This window comes from Coregonus clupeaformis, unplaced genomic scaffold (genome assembly GCF_020615455.1).
Source record: "Coregonus clupeaformis isolate EN_2021a unplaced genomic scaffold, ASM2061545v1 scaf0005, whole genome shotgun sequence".
NCBI lineage: Eukaryota > Metazoa > Chordata > Actinopteri > Salmoniformes > Salmonidae > Coregonus > Coregonus clupeaformis.
The window spans coordinates 2,077,591-2,096,390 of NW_025533460.1; the positions used below are offsets into that span (position 1 = coordinate 2,077,591).

Below are 18,800 nucleotides of genomic sequence, written 5' to 3' on the forward strand. Positions count from 1 at the left end.
GGATATTATTGATGGTTTTATAAAAGGTTTATAAAGTGTATTATGAAAATAGATTTGGATGATGTGTGGGATGGGTTTGACTGGCAGAGGCCCCCTTCCTACTACTGTAATTCTACTATGGGGGTCAGTATGCTACATAACACACAATTAATTCAGATATATAACCCCCCTCCCCCTGTCTGGATCCTCAGCTGATCAGCGGGGCCTCCTAATTGCTCTGAAGCTATGGGAAACGCTTGTGCCAGTGTTACTACAAAGAGATCAACCACCCCTTTTTTGGTTAAGGCAGTGGTACATTCCTGCATGTCCCAATGCTGGAACCTTACCTGGATGTTGCTAGAACGGCCTCATTAGAGCAGAGATAGGGGGGGAAATGGGATCAGGGTTGGAGAGGGATTAACCTCCTAATAGTGCTCTATATAGGGCTTGGTTGGTTGTAATCTGCACAGTGGAGACAGATTTAGCATAGCCACAGTAAGAACAACTTCAATCTCTCTCTTCTACTGTACCACGACTGAGGGAAACTAAAAGAAAATAACAGAAAAAGGACGTAAGGGACACAAAAAGAAAAGGACAAAAAGGGAGCTTTATAATATAGAAGGAAATCTACTACTGATGTTGACAAGCCATTCGAATGACATCATAAGGATAACAACAACACCATAAACAACAGCAAGTCACCACTAAAGGGATCCAAAAAGACGCAAACATGACCAAGGGAAAGGTAAAGATTTCTCTCTCTCTTATCAAATTAGTGCTTCAAAGCTGAGGTGAACAGAAATTGTTGTTCTGAATTTCCAATTCCAGACATTCCTTGTGGTTTTCTCTCTGTGATATACTGTTGAATATCATCATAAACCATAATCTAAAAAACAGAGAAAGAGAGACGGACAAATATTTCTCATTCTATTATTTTATGCTCATTCACTGTACACGCGTTCACCTGCTCAGACGTTACATGCATCAACCAATGGTTGCGTGCCACGTCATCGACTGTGCCACCAGGCACCAGATTGCTATAACATAATATGTGGTTAACTTATATATTAAATACCTATCCAGGCGTTGTAAAATATGGCATGCGTCAGCAACGCCTGGGCAGAGGAATGCACCATCTATTGCTGCGTTCATAACCAAGTGGGAATTTACCACATACGACTGGGAAAAATACACTTGAATGGCCCTCCAACTGGTAATTACTAGTGGGAAACTCATCTATCATCCTGAGCTCTCACTTCTCCCACATGCTGACCTCTGACATCACCAACTAAGGAAATGATGAGATAACAGCATTTTCAGCAGTTAAATGCAACGACAAAACATTATTTATAAAAAGCAAGCTATTAATATGATCTTTTTTTTACAAGAATGACAGCTGTACTTTTAGTTTATGGTTTACGCAGTTTGTGGCCATTAGTGAATCTGCATTTCTCAATGAGTTCAAAGCATGTGAATGCATCCAACTGGTATTTATGACTTCACAATTGGTAAATTCTCACCTCCCACTTGGTTACGAACGCAGCATAAGTTGGCAAAACTAAGATGGATGCCTACTGAGAGTATCCTAATCCTTATCCTATCATAAACACTGATGAAACATGGAGGCTTGTTTACACTGATACAAGCCTCTACATGTAGCCTATCTGGATTATCAGGGGATCATGAGGAGTTGAATGCATGAATAGAATCATAGAATACAATATATCAAGTTCATCAATTGTTAACCTTCAACTGTTATCCTTCACCTGGCCATTTTGTCTTATAGCAGCAAAAGGAAGTTGAGTTGAAAGAAGTTGAGTTGGTTGAAGTGAGTTTTATGTTATAAGAGTGCAGGGCCGGCTCTAGCCTTTTGCGGGCCCCATTTGAGATTTGGTTGGGTGCCCCCGCTCCACCTCTTGCGAAAAGCCGTTTTTTATAAGGACAAAAAACATGACTTGAGAACATTAGTCCATTTCAAGCCATGCTTCATGGCTATGTCACTCAGTGACTGACATCACAAGAGGAAACCTGCTTATGCACTACTAAATTTCAAATGTACACTTTGAGTATTCTACTATTCAAACTTTCATCCATAGCCTAAGTGTTTTCCATAAATGTAATTAAATTGGAGGGCCCCTAGCGATCAAGTGCAGAGTGTGAGCCGTGTTTAGGGCGAGCCGGCCCTGTAAGGGTGAAGTGTTTCTTGAAGTTTTTGTTAGTGTTTATTAAAGGTATCTTTCAGTTTGATACTACTTCTAAAGACTGGTATCTCTGACCATTTGTGTATCTCACCATATCTTCAGGTGGCTCCAAAGACAGGCAAAGAGTACCCACCCAGCTATGAAGAGGCTACTGCAGGTAATAACAAAACGTCTATGTATCTCAACTAGTCAGTTGCACAGGAATATCTCATTCCCTTTATCAATGGGCACTTTATGGCTACATTATGCAGTGGTCTTCTTCTTCTACAGTACCAGTCAAAAGTTTGAACACGCCTACTCATTCAAGGGTTTTTCTTTAATTGTACTATTTTTTACATTGTAGAATAATAGTGAAGACATCAAAACTATGAAATAACACATATGGAATCATGTAGTAACCAAAAAAGTGTTAAACAAATCAAAATACATTATATATTTGAGATTCTTCAAATAGCCACCCTTTGCCTTGATGACAGCTTTGCACACTCTTGGCATTCTCTCAACCAGCTTCATGAGGTAGTCACCTGGAATGCATTTCAATTAACAGGTGTGCCTTCTTAAAAGTTAATTTGTGGAATTTATTTCCTTCTTAATGCATTTGAGCCTATCAGTTGTGTTGTGACAAGGTAGGTGGGTATACAGAAGATAGCCCTATCTTTGAGAAACAGACGCCTCACAGGTCCTCAACTGGCAGCTTCATTAAATAGTACCCGCAAAACACCAGTCTCAAAGTCAACAGTGAAGAGGCGACTCCGGGTTGCTGACCTAGGCAGAGTTGCAAAGAAAAAGCCATATCTCAGACTGGCCAATAAAAAGAAAAGATTAAGATGGGCAAAATAATACAGACACTGGACTTTTTCTTTGCAACTCTGCCTAGGCCAGCATTCCGAAGTCGCCTCTTCACTGTTGACGTTGAGACTGGTGTTTTGCGGGTACTATTTAATGAAGCTGCCAGTTGAGGACCTGTGAGGCGTCTGTTTCTCAAACTAGACACTCCAATGTATTTGTCCTCTTGCTCAGTTGTGCACCGGGGCCTCCCACTCCTCTTTCTATTCTGGTTAGAGCCAGTTTGCGTAGTACACAGGGTTGTACGAGATCTTCAGTTTCTTGGCAATTTCTCGCATGGAATAGCCTTCATTTCTCAAAACAAGAATAGACTGACGAGTTTCAGAAGAAAGTTATTTGTTTCTGGCCATTTTGATCCTGTAATCGAACCCACAATTGCTGATGCTCCAGATACTCAACTAGTCTCAAAAAGGCCAGTTTTATTGCTTCTTTAATCAGCACAACAGTTTTCAGCTGTGCTAACATAATTGCAAAAGGGTTTTCTAATGATCAATTAGTCATTTAAAATGATAAACTTGGATTAGCAAACACAATGTGCCATTGGAACACAGGACTGATGGTTGCTGATAATGGGCCTCTGTACGCCTATGTAGATATTCCATAAAAGAAATCAGCCGTTTCCAGCTACAATAGCCATTTACAACATTAACAATGTCTACACTGTATTTCTGATCAATTTGATGTTATTTTAATGGACAAAAAAAATGATTTTCTTTCGAAAAGAAGGACATTTCTAAGTGACCCCAAACTTTTGAACAGTAGTGTGTGTGTGTGTGTATGTATGTATGTATGTATGTATGTATGTATGTATGTATGTATGTATGTATGTATATATATATATATACTATATGACATAATACAGAACTGTGATGAGTGTGATAGGAGTCAGGCGCAGGAGGGTAATATCCGAATGCAGAGTTTATTCCGTCGTACACAAATAGCGCTGGATAGCGACAAACGAAACAGGCACAGGGGAAATATCTACCCCGGCAATAACAAGGTACGAGTAGCTCCACCGAGCTCCACTACTCTCACAAATAAACAATCACCCACAAGGACAAGGGGAGCAGAGGGAACACTTATACACAGACTAAGAGGGAACACTTATACACGGACTAATGAGGGGATAAGAACCAGGTGTGTGTGATTGACAAGACAAGACAAATGGAATGATGAATAATGGAGCGGCAGTGGCTAGTAAGCCGATGACGACGAACGCCGAAGCCTGCCCGAACAAGGAGGGGAGGCAGCCTCGGCGGAAGTCGTGACAGTACCCCTGCCTTGACGCGCAGCTCCAGCAGCACGCTGACCCCGGCCTCGGGACGGCCAGGAGGACGTGGAGCAGGGTGAGCCGGATGGTGACGGTGGAAATCCGGCAACAGGGAAGGATCGAGGGTATCCTTCACCGGGACCCAGCACCGTTCCTCCGGACCGTACCCCTCCCACTCCACGAGGTACTGAAGGCCCCCCACCCGACGCCTCGAATCCAGGATGGAACGGACAGAGTACGCCGGAGCCCCCTCGATGTCCAGAGGAGGTGGAGGAACCTCCCACACCTCAGACTCCTGGAGCGGACCAACCACCACCGGCCTGACGACGCACGGCGCGCTGGAGGTGAACGTGGGCAGCGTCCCACGTCTCCTCCGCGCGCTAAAACCAGTCATCCACCGCAGGAGCCTCGGTCTGGCTCTGGTGCCACGGTGCCAGAACTGGTTGGTAACCTAAAACACATTGGAATGGCGTTAGGTTAGTAGAGGAGTGGTGGAGAGAGTTCTGGGCATATTCTGCCCATGGCAAGAACACCGACCACTTCCTCTGCCGGTCCTGGCAGTAGGACCGCAGGAACCTACCCACATCCTGATTTACCCGTTCCACCTGCCCATTACTCTCGGGGTGGAACTCAGAGGTCAGGCTGACCGAGACCCCCAGACGTTCCATGAACGCCTTCCAAACCTTGGACGTGAACTGGGGACCTCGATCGGACACTATATCCTCTGGCACCCTGTAGTCTCGGAAGACGTGAGTAAACAGGGCCTCTGCAGTCTGCAGGGCCGTGGGGAGACCAGGCAGGAGGAGGCGGCAGGACTTGGAAAAGCGGTCCACAACGACCAGGATGGTGGTGTTACCTTGGGAGAGGGGAAGAACAGTCAAGAAATCAACACTAAGGTGAGACCATGGTCGTTGTGGAACTGGTAAAGGTTGTAACTTACCCGCTGGGAGGTGCCTAGGTGCCTTACTCTGGGCACACACCGAGCAGGAGGAGACGTACACCCTTACGTCCTTAGCCAAGGTAGGCCGCCAGTACTTTCCGATCAGGCAGCGCACTGTACAACCGATACCTGGGTGACCAGAGGAGGGTGACATGTGTGCCCAGAAGATCAGACGATCACGGATAAGAGCAGGCACGTACCGCAGCCCAGCTGGACACTGAGGTGGAGATGGATCTGTGCGTAAACCTGCTCTATATCCGCGTCCATCGCCCATACTACCGGCGCCACAATGCAGGAGGCCGGGAGTATGGGGGTGTTGTCTCTGGGCCTCTCCTCTGTGTCATACAGCCGGGACAGTGCTTCTAGGGACTGTGCCTATCCCTACCTCGGACGCATCCACTACGAACGGTAGTGATGGATCGGGGTGGGCCAGTACCGGGGCTGAGGTGAACAGAACCCGCAGTCTCCTGAAGGCCAGGTCAGCCTCAGCAGACCAGCGAAGCTGGGACGGCCCACCATTCAACAGGGATGTAATGGGAGCTGCGACCTTGCCAAAGCCCCAGATAAACCTCCGATAGTAGTTGGCAAAGCCAAGGAAGCGCTGCACCTCCTTAACCGTGGTTGGAGTCAACCAATTACGCACAGCTGAAATGCGATCTCCCTCCATCTCCACACCTGAGGTGGTAATGCGGTATCCGAGGAAGGAGACAGACTGCTGGAAAAACATACACTACTCTGCCTTGGCATAAAGGTCATTTTCCAACAGTCGGGCCAGCACTTTGCGAACCAGGGACACATGCTCGGCGCGCGTAGCGGAATACACCAGGATGTCATCGATGTAGACCACCACACCGCGACCAAGCATGTCCCGAAACACCTCGTTCACAAAGGACTGGAAGACGGATGGAGCATTCATCAAACCGTAGGGCATCACCAGGTATTCATAATGCCCTGTCGTTGTGCTGAATGCTGTCTTCCACTCATACCCCTCCCGAACACGCACCAGGTTGTATGCACTCCTGAGATCTAGTTTAGTGAAGAAGCGCACCCCATGCATTGACTCAATCACTGAAGGAATGAGGGGGAGAGGATAACTAAATCTTATAGTCTCCTTGTTCAGTGATCGATAATCAATGCACGGGCGCAGACCGCCGTCTTTCTTCTTCACAAAGAAGAAATTCGAGGAGGCGGAGGGACTTATATACCCCTGGCCCAGGGACTCAGTCACGTATTTTTCCATAGCCTCCGTTTCAGCCTGTGACGGGGTACACAACTCATTTTACATTTTAATCATTTAGCAGACGCTCTTATAGCAGCTTACAGTTAGTGAGTGCATAATTTTTTTTCTTCATATTGGTCCCCCGTGGGAAATGAACTCACAACCCTGGCGTTGCAAACGCCATGCTCTACCAACTGAGCTACAGCATCCACCCGAAGGTACAGCGTCTACCCGAAGGTTTATCGCACAATCCCCCGCCCGATGAGGTGGTAATTTAGTCGCTCGCGTCTTTGAAAACGCGTGCGCCAAATCGAGGTATTCGGGGAGAATGCGCACGGTGGAGGTACCATCTGGACTTTCCACCGTGGTTGCACCAACGGAAACACCTAGACACCTACCCTGACACTCTCGCGACCACCCCGTGAGAACCCTCTGCGGCCATGAGAAGGTGGGGTTGTGGAGTGCTAGCCAAGGGATACTAATACCACAGGGAAAGCAGGAGACTCAATAATCGAAAAAGTAACCTGCTCAATGAGTCTCCTGGGTGATCATGGTGACTAGGACAGTGACTTCCTTTACAAACCCGGACCCTAATGCTCGACTATCAAGTGCTCTGATGGGGAGTGGAATGGATAGGGGTACCAATGAAATGCCTTGACGGCGTGAGAATGCCCTGTCCATAAAGTTCCCAGCTGCGCCTGAATCGACTAGCGCCTTATACTAGGGAACTACCTTGTGATCGGGAAAGTGGATAGGTAGGGTACAGTGCGCAGCAGAGAGCTCTGAATGAGAGTGGGTGTTCGAAACCTGGGGTGATGCGAGAGTGCCCTGCCTGCCGCCTCCAGGCCCAAAAGAGCGTTGACTACGACGTGTGGTGTACTGTCCCTTCGTGCCACCAGAGTGGCACTGTCGCTGTCGTCCTCCGCTCTCTCGGACGGCGGCTCCACCCAGCTCCATCAGCTCAGGATCCGAGTCGTCCGGGGTGGAAACGGGCATACCCCTACCAGGACGTCCTCTGGCTGCCAGCAGGTTGTCCAAACCGATGGCCATGTCCAACAGTTTCGCGAAAGACAACATGCTGTCCCGGCAGGCTAGCTCCCGTCGGAAGTCCTCCCGCAGATGGCACCGGAAATGGTCGATCAGGGCCCGCTCGCTCCACCCGGACCCCGCTGCCAGAGTCCGAAACTCCAACACGAAGTCCTGCACGGTCCTCGTCCCCTGCCTCAGGTGGACCAGCCACTCGCTCACCTCTCGACCCTCGGGCGGATGATCGAAGACCGCCCGAAAAAGGCGAGCGAACTCCCCGTAGTCCTCCAACGCGGCTCCTCCTTCGTTCCAAACCGCGTTGGCCCACTCCAGGGCTTTCCCCGAGAGGCAGGAAACGAGGACGGACACCTTCTCCCGCTCCAATGGCGTCGGCCTGATGCTGGAGAAGTAAAGCTCCTGTTGGAGGAGGAATCCTTGGCAGAGCACCGCCGTCCCGTCGAACGCCCGTGGTCGGGATATCTGGATCCCTCTGGGTGCTGGGGTGTAGGTGGCTGGATCCGGTTGGCCAGCTGGTCTCGACAGATCTGGTCCTCTCCTCTCCAGGCGTTGCATGACCTGAAGAACCCGATCCATCGCTTCCCCCAAGCTGGCCAGCATCGTGGAATGCTCCTGGACCTGTGCCACGACTCCAGGCATGCGCTCTTCTCCCGCTGACTCCATAGCGGGTGGGTGATTCTGTGATGAGTGTGATAGAAGGAGTCAGGTGCAGGAGGGTAATATCCGAATGTACGAATCCGTTGTACACAAATAGCGCTGGATAGCGACAAACGAAACAGGCACAGGGGAAATATCTACCCCAGCAATAACAAGGTACGAGTAGCTCCACCGAGCTACACTACTCTCACAAATAAACAATCACCCACAAGGACAAGGGCGGCAGAGGGAACACTTATACACAGACTAATGAGGGGATAAGAACCAGGTGTGTGTGATTGACAAGACAAGAATAATGGAATAATGGAGCGGCAGTGGCTAGTAAGCCGGTGACGACGAACGCCGAAGCCTGCCCGAACAAGGAGGGGAGGCAGCCTCGGCAGAAGATACACTATTTAAGAGCTCTTTAAGTAAGGGCCAGATATTACCTCAGCCTAAATAAAGTAAGGTGAGGTACAGGTAATCTCGGCACCTAGAACCGAATCTTGTGTGCTCGCTGCCCAGCTACTCAATTGAATGGTAAACAGTCTGTCACGACATGAGACGTATCCTCTTTTATTGATCACAGAAGAGCCAGGATCGTTTGAGAAGAAGACCGAAATGAAAGAAGCTCTTAAATTCTAAGGTTGAGGGAGATTGAGCTGAGTGTAAAGAGACAACAGTCCCATGTGGTCCAAATGAGAAATAGACAGATTGAGAGACAGACGGTTAGACAGATAGAATGTCTTCACTATTATTCTACAGTGTAGAAAATAGTGAAAATAAAGAAAAACCTTTGAATGAGTAGGTGTGTCCTAACTTTTGACTGGTAGTGTACAGTCGTGGTCAAAAGTTTTGAGAATGACACAAATATTAATTTTCACAAAGTCGGCTGCCTCAGTTTTTATGATGGCAATTTGCATATACTCCAGAATGTTATGAAGAGTGATCAGATGAATTGCAATTAATTGCAAAGTCCCTCTTTGCCATGAAAATGAACTTAATCCCCCAAAAACATTTCCACTGCATTTCAGCCCTGCCACAAAAGGACCAGCTGACATCATGTCAGTGATTCTCTCGTTAACACAGGTGAGAGTGTTGACGAGGACAAGGCTGGAGATCACTCTATCATGCTGATTGAGTTAGAATAACAGACTGGAAGCTTTAAAAGGAGGGTGGTGCTTGAAATCATTGTTCTTCCTTAGTTAACCATGGTTACCTGCAAGGAAACACGTGCCGTCATCATTGCTTTGCACAAAAAGGGCTTCACAGGCAAGGATATTGCTGCTAGTAAGATTGCACCTAAATCAACCATTTATCGGATCATCAAGAACTTCAAGGAGAGAGGTTCAATTGTTGTGAAGAAGGCTTCAGGGTGCCCAAGAAAGTCCAGCAAGCGCCAGGACCGTCTCCTAAAGTTGATTCAGCTGCGGGATCGGGGCACCACCAGTGCAGAGCTTTCTCAGGAATGGCAGCAGGCAGGTGTGAGTGCATCTGCACGCACAGTGAGGCAAATACTTTTGGAGGATGTGCTGGTGTCAAGAAGGGCAGCGAGGAAGCCACTTCTCTCCAGGAAAAACATCAGGGACAGACTGATATTCTGCAAAAGGTACAGGGATTGGACTACTGAGGACTGGGGTAAAGTCATTTTCTCTGATGAATCCCCTTTCCGATTGTTTGGGGCATCCGGAAAAAAGCTTGTCCGGAGAAGTAAAGCATCCTGAGACCATTCATGTGTGGGGTTGCTTCTCAGCCAAGGGAGTGGGCTCACTCACAATTTTGCCTAAGAACACAGCCATGAATAAAGAATGGTACCAACACATCCTCGAGAGCAACTTCTCCCAACCATCCAAGAACAGTCTGGTGACGAACAATGCCTTTTGCAGCATGATGGAGCACCTTGCCATAAGGCAAAAGTGAGAACTAAGTGGCTCGGGGAACAAAACATCGACATTTTGAGTCCATGGCTAGGAAACTCCCCAGACCTTAATCCCATTGAGAACTTGTGGTCAATCTGCAAGAGGCGGGTGTCAGAATTTGTGGGTTTTTGTTTGTCCAAACTCCAAGCATTGATTATGCAAGAATGGGCTGCCATCAGTCAGGATGTGGCCCAGAAGTTAATTGACAGCATGCCAGGGCGGATTGCAGAGGTCTTGAAAAAGAAGGGTCAACACCGCAAATATTGACTCTTTGCATAAACTTAATGTAATTGTCAATAAAAGCCTTTGACACTCATGGAATGCTTGTAATTATACTTCAGTAACCATAGTAATGTCTGACAAAAATATCTAAAAACACTGAAGCAGCAAACTTTGTGAAGACCAATACTTGTGTCATTCTCAGAACTTTTGACCACAACTGTACATCCGGTCGCACACACACACACACACACCTTACTGTAGAACAAAGACAGATGGGCAGGAACGAACATTGTAGCGTGTGATGTAACCAGAGGTCAGGGGTGAATCCTTACACACCTGTTACACATCTGCTGTTTCAACAAGATTTTTAACCCTCTGTCTTCCCTCCCTGTCAGATTATGAGGAGATGCAAACCCAGTTCTCCTGGGACGACCAGGCCATCAGAAGAATCTTCATCAGAAAGGTACTGAAACAGGGAGGAACAACCTGAACTTATAAGAAACACTCGTCCAATTAGAAACACTCGTTTTCGTTTTCCGTTGCAAAACGTTTTGCCACTGTGTGCCCAAATAAATACGATCCAGATAATAATATTACTGTAACTGAGCTACACTGACTTCTTTAATCATGTCACCCATGCATGATCTAGCATGAAGTATAGTATACTGAGGGTGTATCTGTGCCGTCCCCTCTCATTCCTCCTCTCTGTATCCTTATAGGTCTATGCCATCCTGATGATCCAACTCTTTGTGACTGTGGCCATTGTTGCTGTCTTCACATTCTGGTATGCATCATATCCATTACATTGTAAATATATACAAAACAAGTGTGTGTGTGTGTGTGTGTGTGTGTGTGTGTGTACTCTACATAGTGTAACACTCTCTCATCTCTCCACAGTGCACCAGTGAGGTTTTACATTCAGACACACCCCCACCTGTACATGTGCTCCTAGTAAGTGACAACAAACATCTTGATTGACATGCCCTCACTTTTCATCAGACGGTGAATCCCAAACCAGCCCCTAGCCCCTACCAACTCGCTCGCAGGGGCCTCCATTGTCACGTGTTGCTGGCGGATCTTATAGGGTGACTTCAAGTGGCATGGGGACCAAATAAACCCACCAACAACACTAGTGACTTGAATGATGCAATTCATGTTCCACATTTAAATAATAAAACAAGCATGAAATACAAATGAGAAAATTTCCCCTGTCGCTTTACAAGATATAAACCTCAGTAGCAGTTAAACATTTAATTTGGGAGGTATTTCATATGTTATGTGTCAAGCCTCGTAATCTGACAAACATATACAGGTGACTCAGAATTAGGCACGCCTCTCCATTCTTTTGTGTGAAATTGCGCAAACTCAAAAATAATGCGATGCGTTATATGTGATACCACTTTGCTCTGAAGCCAGCAGCATAGCTGACTCGGTCGAAGTGGCTATAGAATGGTCTAATTGGGTTGTTCCACCAATTCGGTGCCTTCTGAGAAGTGTAACTTGGTAAAAAAGAAATTGATTTCACCTGATTTTAACATTCTGTCATAAAAAGCATATTTAACTTAATCAAAAAACTAGTTTTCCCATCTCAAAAGGGTTAAATACAAAAAAACTATAGTAAGTGCCTATTAAGTGTCAAATAAAATAACAGGGTTGACCGTAACAGGGTTGAAGATTTCATAAATCAGCCATTAATCCCCTTGTGACAGAGGGAATGGAAGCTTGTTGTGTGGAACAGGGAGTGGCAATTGAATGCAAGCTTCACCATTTTATTTATTTATTTATTTATTGTTAAAACATTTCTAGCCTGTCTATCTATGCTTAACAGGGTTGACATGTTATGCTCGACCCGCTCAGTCTTTCACCACAAAACACCAGCAAATGGGCAAAAATAGTAGAACCAGCTCACCTGCTTTTACACTATGATTTGACTATTACATGTTCAATGTTTCTTTTGAAAAAAACTTAAAAGGGAATAGTTTCACCATATTAAAACGAGAGTTCAGCTCAAGTAACAGGGTGGACAGACGTAAATTAATCACTAATCACATAAAAAAAGAATCTTCAGAAATTACTTTGTCAAAGCTACAAAATAACTAGGGCTTTACAATTATGGTGAAAACTTGTAGACATTTTGGAGTTAAATTAAGCGGGTAAAAATGTTCCTAGAAGTCACAGAGGGTGCACAGAGGAACATGTCAAAATGCAGAATCTTGGCACTTCAGCAAGGTTTTATTCATTTACAAATTAGATTGATTTCATTCTCCATGTGGTCTATATTAAAGGGCACTTCATTTAATATAATAGGCTTTCAAAACTCAATATTAGTACACAATTTCTACTTAAAATATCAAAGCGAGGCAAAAGACACTCATTTCGTGGAACGACCCAATTAGCCCCTACACCCTCCATAACTTTCACTCCCTCAGCTTTGGGACACTTGTGCATACAGCGGATGCGCGCGTGAACGTGCAAATTGAGGGGTGAGGGGAAGGGGGTGTTTTGGAATTCAGCCATGTAATTGTGTTAATAATGAACTGGTTTCTTTTTGCTTTTCGACAGCATGATGTTCTTGGCCACCTACATCGCATTGAACTGCTGTGGTGAACAAATCAGGTAATAGTTTCACTCCTATGAAAATTACAATCTGGGTAGTACACAGCATTTACATCACATCTTAACAGATGGGCTGTTCAATAAATCAAATAGTTAAATTTAGTTTTAATATGCATGAACACCAACACTTTACACATGCATTAAACAGTTAAAACACATTAATAAGGTATTTATAACATCCTTCATAGATTATGGTTGTGATCATCCATAGTAAATGGTAGGCATGCAATGATGGTAGAATGATAAAATGCAATATTATAGTGAATTTAACAACCTGAATTCTCTTTATCTCTATAACAGGAGGCAGTTTCCCTGGAACCTCATTCTGCTGGCTCTCTTTGTGAGTATAATGAGAAACAAATATTAGACAAATTCAAGAGAATAGCATGTACCCAATACTCTCCCTTCCCGTCTGTCTGTGCACCTCATTGACTCTGCTCTATACCTATCTCTGTTCTGTCTGCATGCCTTCCTCTCTCCTGCTCCCAGACTCTCAGCCTGGCCTGCATGATGGGCTTTGTGTCCAGGTAAATGACTAACTAATGTGTTTCATGTGTGGGTAGGGTTGATTTGGGGACTCAAATGTTGACATAGGTGGGGCTAGGAGTTTTTCCTGACCAGGTCACATGAACCGATCAAACTCCTGGCCCAATTAGAAACATATGTTGAAATAAATGATGTATGAAAATACGAATGAATTAACACATCTATCAACATCTACATGGATGGGGAGGATGACTACATTTGACATTTTAGTCATTTAGCAGACACTTTTATCCAGAGCGACTTAGTGTATTCATTTTAAGATATCTAGGTGAGACAACCACATATCACAGTCATAGTACTTACATTTTTCCTCATTTAAAGTAGTTATCAGCAAAGTCAGTGCAAGTAGGAAAAGACAAGCAGGTGTTATTTCTTTATTACTAATTAATTCATGTCTGTCTCTACTCTCCAGCTTCTACAACACCAAGTCTGTGGTCCTTTGTCTGGGCATCACTGCTGTGGTGTGTATGTCTGTCACCATCTTCAGCTTCCAGACCAAGGTGAGAAAAATGACCCAATCTTCATAACATTGTTTTCTTTTGAAGAAATTCAACCATGTTGATCATGAGTGCATTTTAACAACACACCATTATTCTCTCTCCCTTGTTTCTTACTGTAGATTGACTTCACCTCCTACCAGGGAGTCCTGTTTGTCCTAACCATGGTCATGCTGTACTGTTGCATCATACTCTCCATCGTCATCCCTTTTGGATATGTAAGTAGCCTGTCTTGTCTGCTTAGCTTCCATCAGCTTATATTACAGTTGACACTTTACATAAGCAGAACTAGGTATTGATGGTGTAATGGCCGTGCGTACCTTTCCAAACCGCGATAAGAATAGTTGTGACTCTGACAGTGAGTTTATATATAGAGTGACGGTAAGGCTTTTGGCCCTCGCTCACCCTATTTGGGTGGGTAGCATACTAGCATGAATAAGAAGGATTAGCTGAAGGGTTTTCAGTTAATCTCATAGATGATCTGGAAAAGCCCCAGTGTCTTTCCTAAATTAGTGGCCTGTATCTTCTTAGCGCTGTTCAATAACATTCTTACCCCCCCAGGTTCCCTGGTTACAAGCCATCTACGCTGTTATAGGAGCTATCCTCTTCACCCTGGTGAGTGGCAGATATTCAACACACATTCATCATTGGGAAGGCCCAGAGTTTTTCCTCATCAAGGTTATGTGGTCAGGACAAACTCTTGGCCCTAATCCTTTGGTTACAGTCTGTAGCGAATTGGTGTATGTGACAATAAAACATTAATATTTTATTATTTTACTTCTCTCTCTCTTTCTCTTAGTTCCTGGCGTTTGACACCCAGCTGCTGATAGGTAACAAGCGCTACACCATGAGTCCAGAGGAGTACGTCTTTGCCACCCTGAACCTCTACCTGGACATTATATACCTGTTCAGCTTCCTACTGTCGTGTTTTGGAGGGAGCCGTGACTAACTCTTCTATCTATCTGTCTACCCGTCTGTCTCTCAATCTGTCTATTTCTCATTTGGACCACATGGGAGTGTTCTCTTTACACTCAGCTCAATCTCCCTCAACCTTAGAACTTAAGAGCTTCTTTCATTTCGGTCTTCTTCTCAAACGACCCTGGCTCTTCTGTGATCAATAAAAGAGGATACGTCTCATGTCGTGACAGACTGTTTACCATTCAATTGAGTAGCTGGGAAGCGAGCACACAAGATTCGGTTCTAGGTGCCAAGATTACCTGTACCTCACCTTACTTTATTTAGGCTGAGCTAATACCTGGCCCTTACTTAAAGAGCTCTTAAATAGTGTATCTTCTGTTCTGTTTTATGTCATTTTGTTTATGAAAGCAAATAAAGATAAACAGCATTAAGGGACTCTTTTCAATCTGGATCGCTGAAGCGTTACAAATTGCGCAATATACATTTTAAAGTAATTTCCGATTGAGCCGACAAATGCAGCATTTATTGTGAATGCAGTCTCCTCCAACGAGGGAACATTGCCTTTCAATTTAAATTGGTCTTTAGTGCTGAACTTCCACAATACAGATTGAATAGAGCCCTAAGCTAATACTGACTAGGGCAGGGTTCCCCAACTGGCGGCCCACTGGTGATTTTTTTATTTATTTACTTTTTTTGACATAGGCTGTAAAAACACAATCTTTTAATTTTGGAAAACTTTTCCAAAGTATTCCCACACATAATAGAGAGATACGCTGAGTATACCAAATGTTAAGAACACCTTCGGAACAGCCTCAATTCGTCAGGGCATGGACTCTACAAGGTGTCGAAAGCATTCCACAGGGATGTTGGCACATGTTGACTCCAATGCTTCCCACAGTTGTGTGAAGTTGGCTGGATGTCCTTTGGGTGGTGGACCATTCTTGAAAACACAGGAAACTGTTGAGTGTGAAAAACCCAGCAGCGTTGCAGTTCTTGACACAAACCGGTGCGCCTGGCACCTCCTACCATACCTCGTTCAAAGGCATTTTGTCTTGGCCATTCACCCTCTGAATGGCACACAATTGTCTCAAGGCAAAAAATCCTTTAACCCGTCTCCTCCCCTTCATCTACACTAATTGAAGTGGATTTAACAAGTGATATCAATAAGAGATCATAGACTGACCAGGTGAAAGCTATGTCATGGAAAGAACAGGTGTCAGCATCCCGGAGTCGCCTCTTCACTGTTGATGTTGAGACTGGTGTTTTGCTGGTACTATTTAATGAAGCTGCCAGTTGAGGACCTGTGAGGCATCTGTTTCTCAAACTAGACACTAATGTATTTGTCCTCTTGCTCAGTTGTGCACCGGGGCATCCCACTCCTCTTTCTATTCTGGTTAGAGCCAGTTTGCGCTGTTCTGTGAAGGGAGTAGTACACAGCGTTGTACGAGATCTTCAGTTTCTTGGCAATTTCTCGCATGGAATAGCCTTCATTTCTCAGAACAAGAATAGACTGACGAGTTTCAGAAGAAAGTTATTTGTTTCTGGCCATTTTGATCCTGTAATCGAACCCACAATTGCTGATGCTCCAAATACTCAACTAGTCTCAAGAAGGCCAGCTTTATTGCTTCTTTAATCAGCACAACAGTTTTCAGCTGTGCTGAATGATGGTTGCTGATTTTGGGCCTTTGTACGCCTATGTAGATATTCCATTAAACATCAGCTGTTTCCAGCTACAATAGCCATTTACAACATTAACAATGTCTACACTGTATTTCTGATCAATTTGATATTATTTTAATGGCCAAGAAAATGGCTTTTCTTTCGAAAACAAGGACATTTCTAAGTGACCCCAAACTTTTGAACGGTAGTGTATATATTCCTAAGGTTCCAGGAATGGCAAGATAAAGTTTGAGACTACAATGTGGTTAGAGTGGTTTCTATATGGACATGAAGGCTCTGTATCTTGTAGGGGTAGCATTTAGCTACACAGATACATACCAAGATACATACAGAATCACTTCAATTCAAAACGGAAGAAGTGTAATGAACGATCATATTAGATGATAAAATTGGTTTATCAGTTGCAAGTTCTATTGTGACTTATCTGAGAGGTCAATGTATGGCCTTTTGAATGCAGTAGCATTATTACAATGTCAAGGCTTGGTCAATAAAATTATTTTGGGGTATTACTATGATCACCTAAAGAGAAAAGAGCTTGCACCTTTTCATGGGTATCAAACACTTTTCTTACCACATGAAACATTTATATTGAACAAACATAATATGATTTGCTCAACACTTAAATAAACTTGGTATTTATGTAATTGACTTGTCTTTTTTCCCCATTGTATTCTTAGAAATTGGCCCATAACTGTTTTGGAATACAACCATTAAAAACAAGATTATTTTTATTAAAAAAGAAAATTGACATATTCAAATTCAAAGTGTAAAACCAAGAAAGAAAGGAAACAAAAAATATATTTTCAATGAATAAAAAACAAGAGTTACTTGAGCATCTCTGACACAGGAAGACGAAAGTAGCCGAGTGGCTAACCAGCTAACTAGCAAACTAACCAAATATCAAAACCTCTCTCCTCTAACAAACTGTACAAATTGTGTTCTTGTATAAATAAGGAAAATGTTTACAAGCAGTGAGAGAGACGAGGCAGTTGTATGTTCAAAATGTCAGATTTTTTACACAAAGTTGGCGAATTACCGAAGAGATTCCAAAACAACTATCAAATAGCGCGTTATCTCTGAGTACAACTTTCACGAAATTTGTCTAAAATAGAATAAAAAATGTGTTCATGTTAACTATACTTGAATCCGATCTACTAGGTTTAAGTAAGACATTTTTGAACATCCAATTTGTCTCCCATCTATCCGCTGCTTGGACATCCCATTTTAGCAGCAAAACATTATGAAACTATGACATAAGCCATTGAAGCTACATGATCTGGACAACAAGTGAGGACAGGAGAATGCTAGGTATTAGGGTTTTCATGTACATAAACATGGATTGAAAATAAGTGCAAGTTCAACATTTGTTGCACATCCTGTTTTTAGTATTTTTCCGTAGTATTATAAGATACCTGTCAAAGGTACGCAGCAAGGAAAATACAATAGCCTAAAGCGTGCTCTCTCAGACAATGATTTACAGCTAATTGTGGAGAGTGTAACTTAAAGTGATCGTTCACTCCAAAATCTAAATTTGGATCTACAGAACAGATGGAGTCATCTCGACATTAGACTACTTTTGAGGTCTGAAGACGACTGACAAATATAGATTTTGGATCACTTTAACAGCATTCATCATAATGACATAATGGATTACCTGACTAGTACTACATTCTCACAACATTCTCACATTTTCCTTCATGAGGTGCACTGTAGCTTAAAACCTGCAAGTGATCGTGTTTGTATTTTCTGGCCAGATCACAAGACACACAAAACACTCAACAGAAGTGGAAACAGGAAAATAACTATGGTCTTGACATCAGCTCAACCAAAAAGAGCACATAAAATAGTCCTATTACTTACAGAAAGAGATAAATGCTGAGCTCTCATCATTGACACTAAAAAAGCAAAGTAGGCCCTTTTCCCTGTTCTCTGTATTAAAGACACCATATACAGTGGGGGAAAAAAAGTATTTAGTCAGCCACCAATTGTGCAAGTTCTCCCACTTAAAAAGATGAGAGAGGCCTGTAATTTTCATCATAGGTACACGTCAACTATGACAGACAAAATGAGATTTTTTTTTCCAGAAAATCACATTGTAGGATTTTTAATGAATTTATTTGCAAATTATGGTGGAAAATAAGTATTTGTCCTCCAAACAGGACGAGTTGAGTTTTTACCAAAAAGTTATATTTTGGTTTCATCTGACCATATGACATTCTCCCAATCCTCTTCTGGATCATCCAAATGCACTTTAGCAAACTTCAGAC

The 18,800-nt window shown here is 43.9% G+C and overlaps 1 pseudogene; it reads left to right on the forward strand.

Annotated features, from left to right (window-relative positions):
* Positions 1 to 370: 370 nt before the first annotated feature.
* On the forward strand, positions 371 to 14,849 carry LOC121578509 (annotated as a pseudogene).
* Positions 14,850 to 18,800: the final 3,951 nt, after the last annotated feature.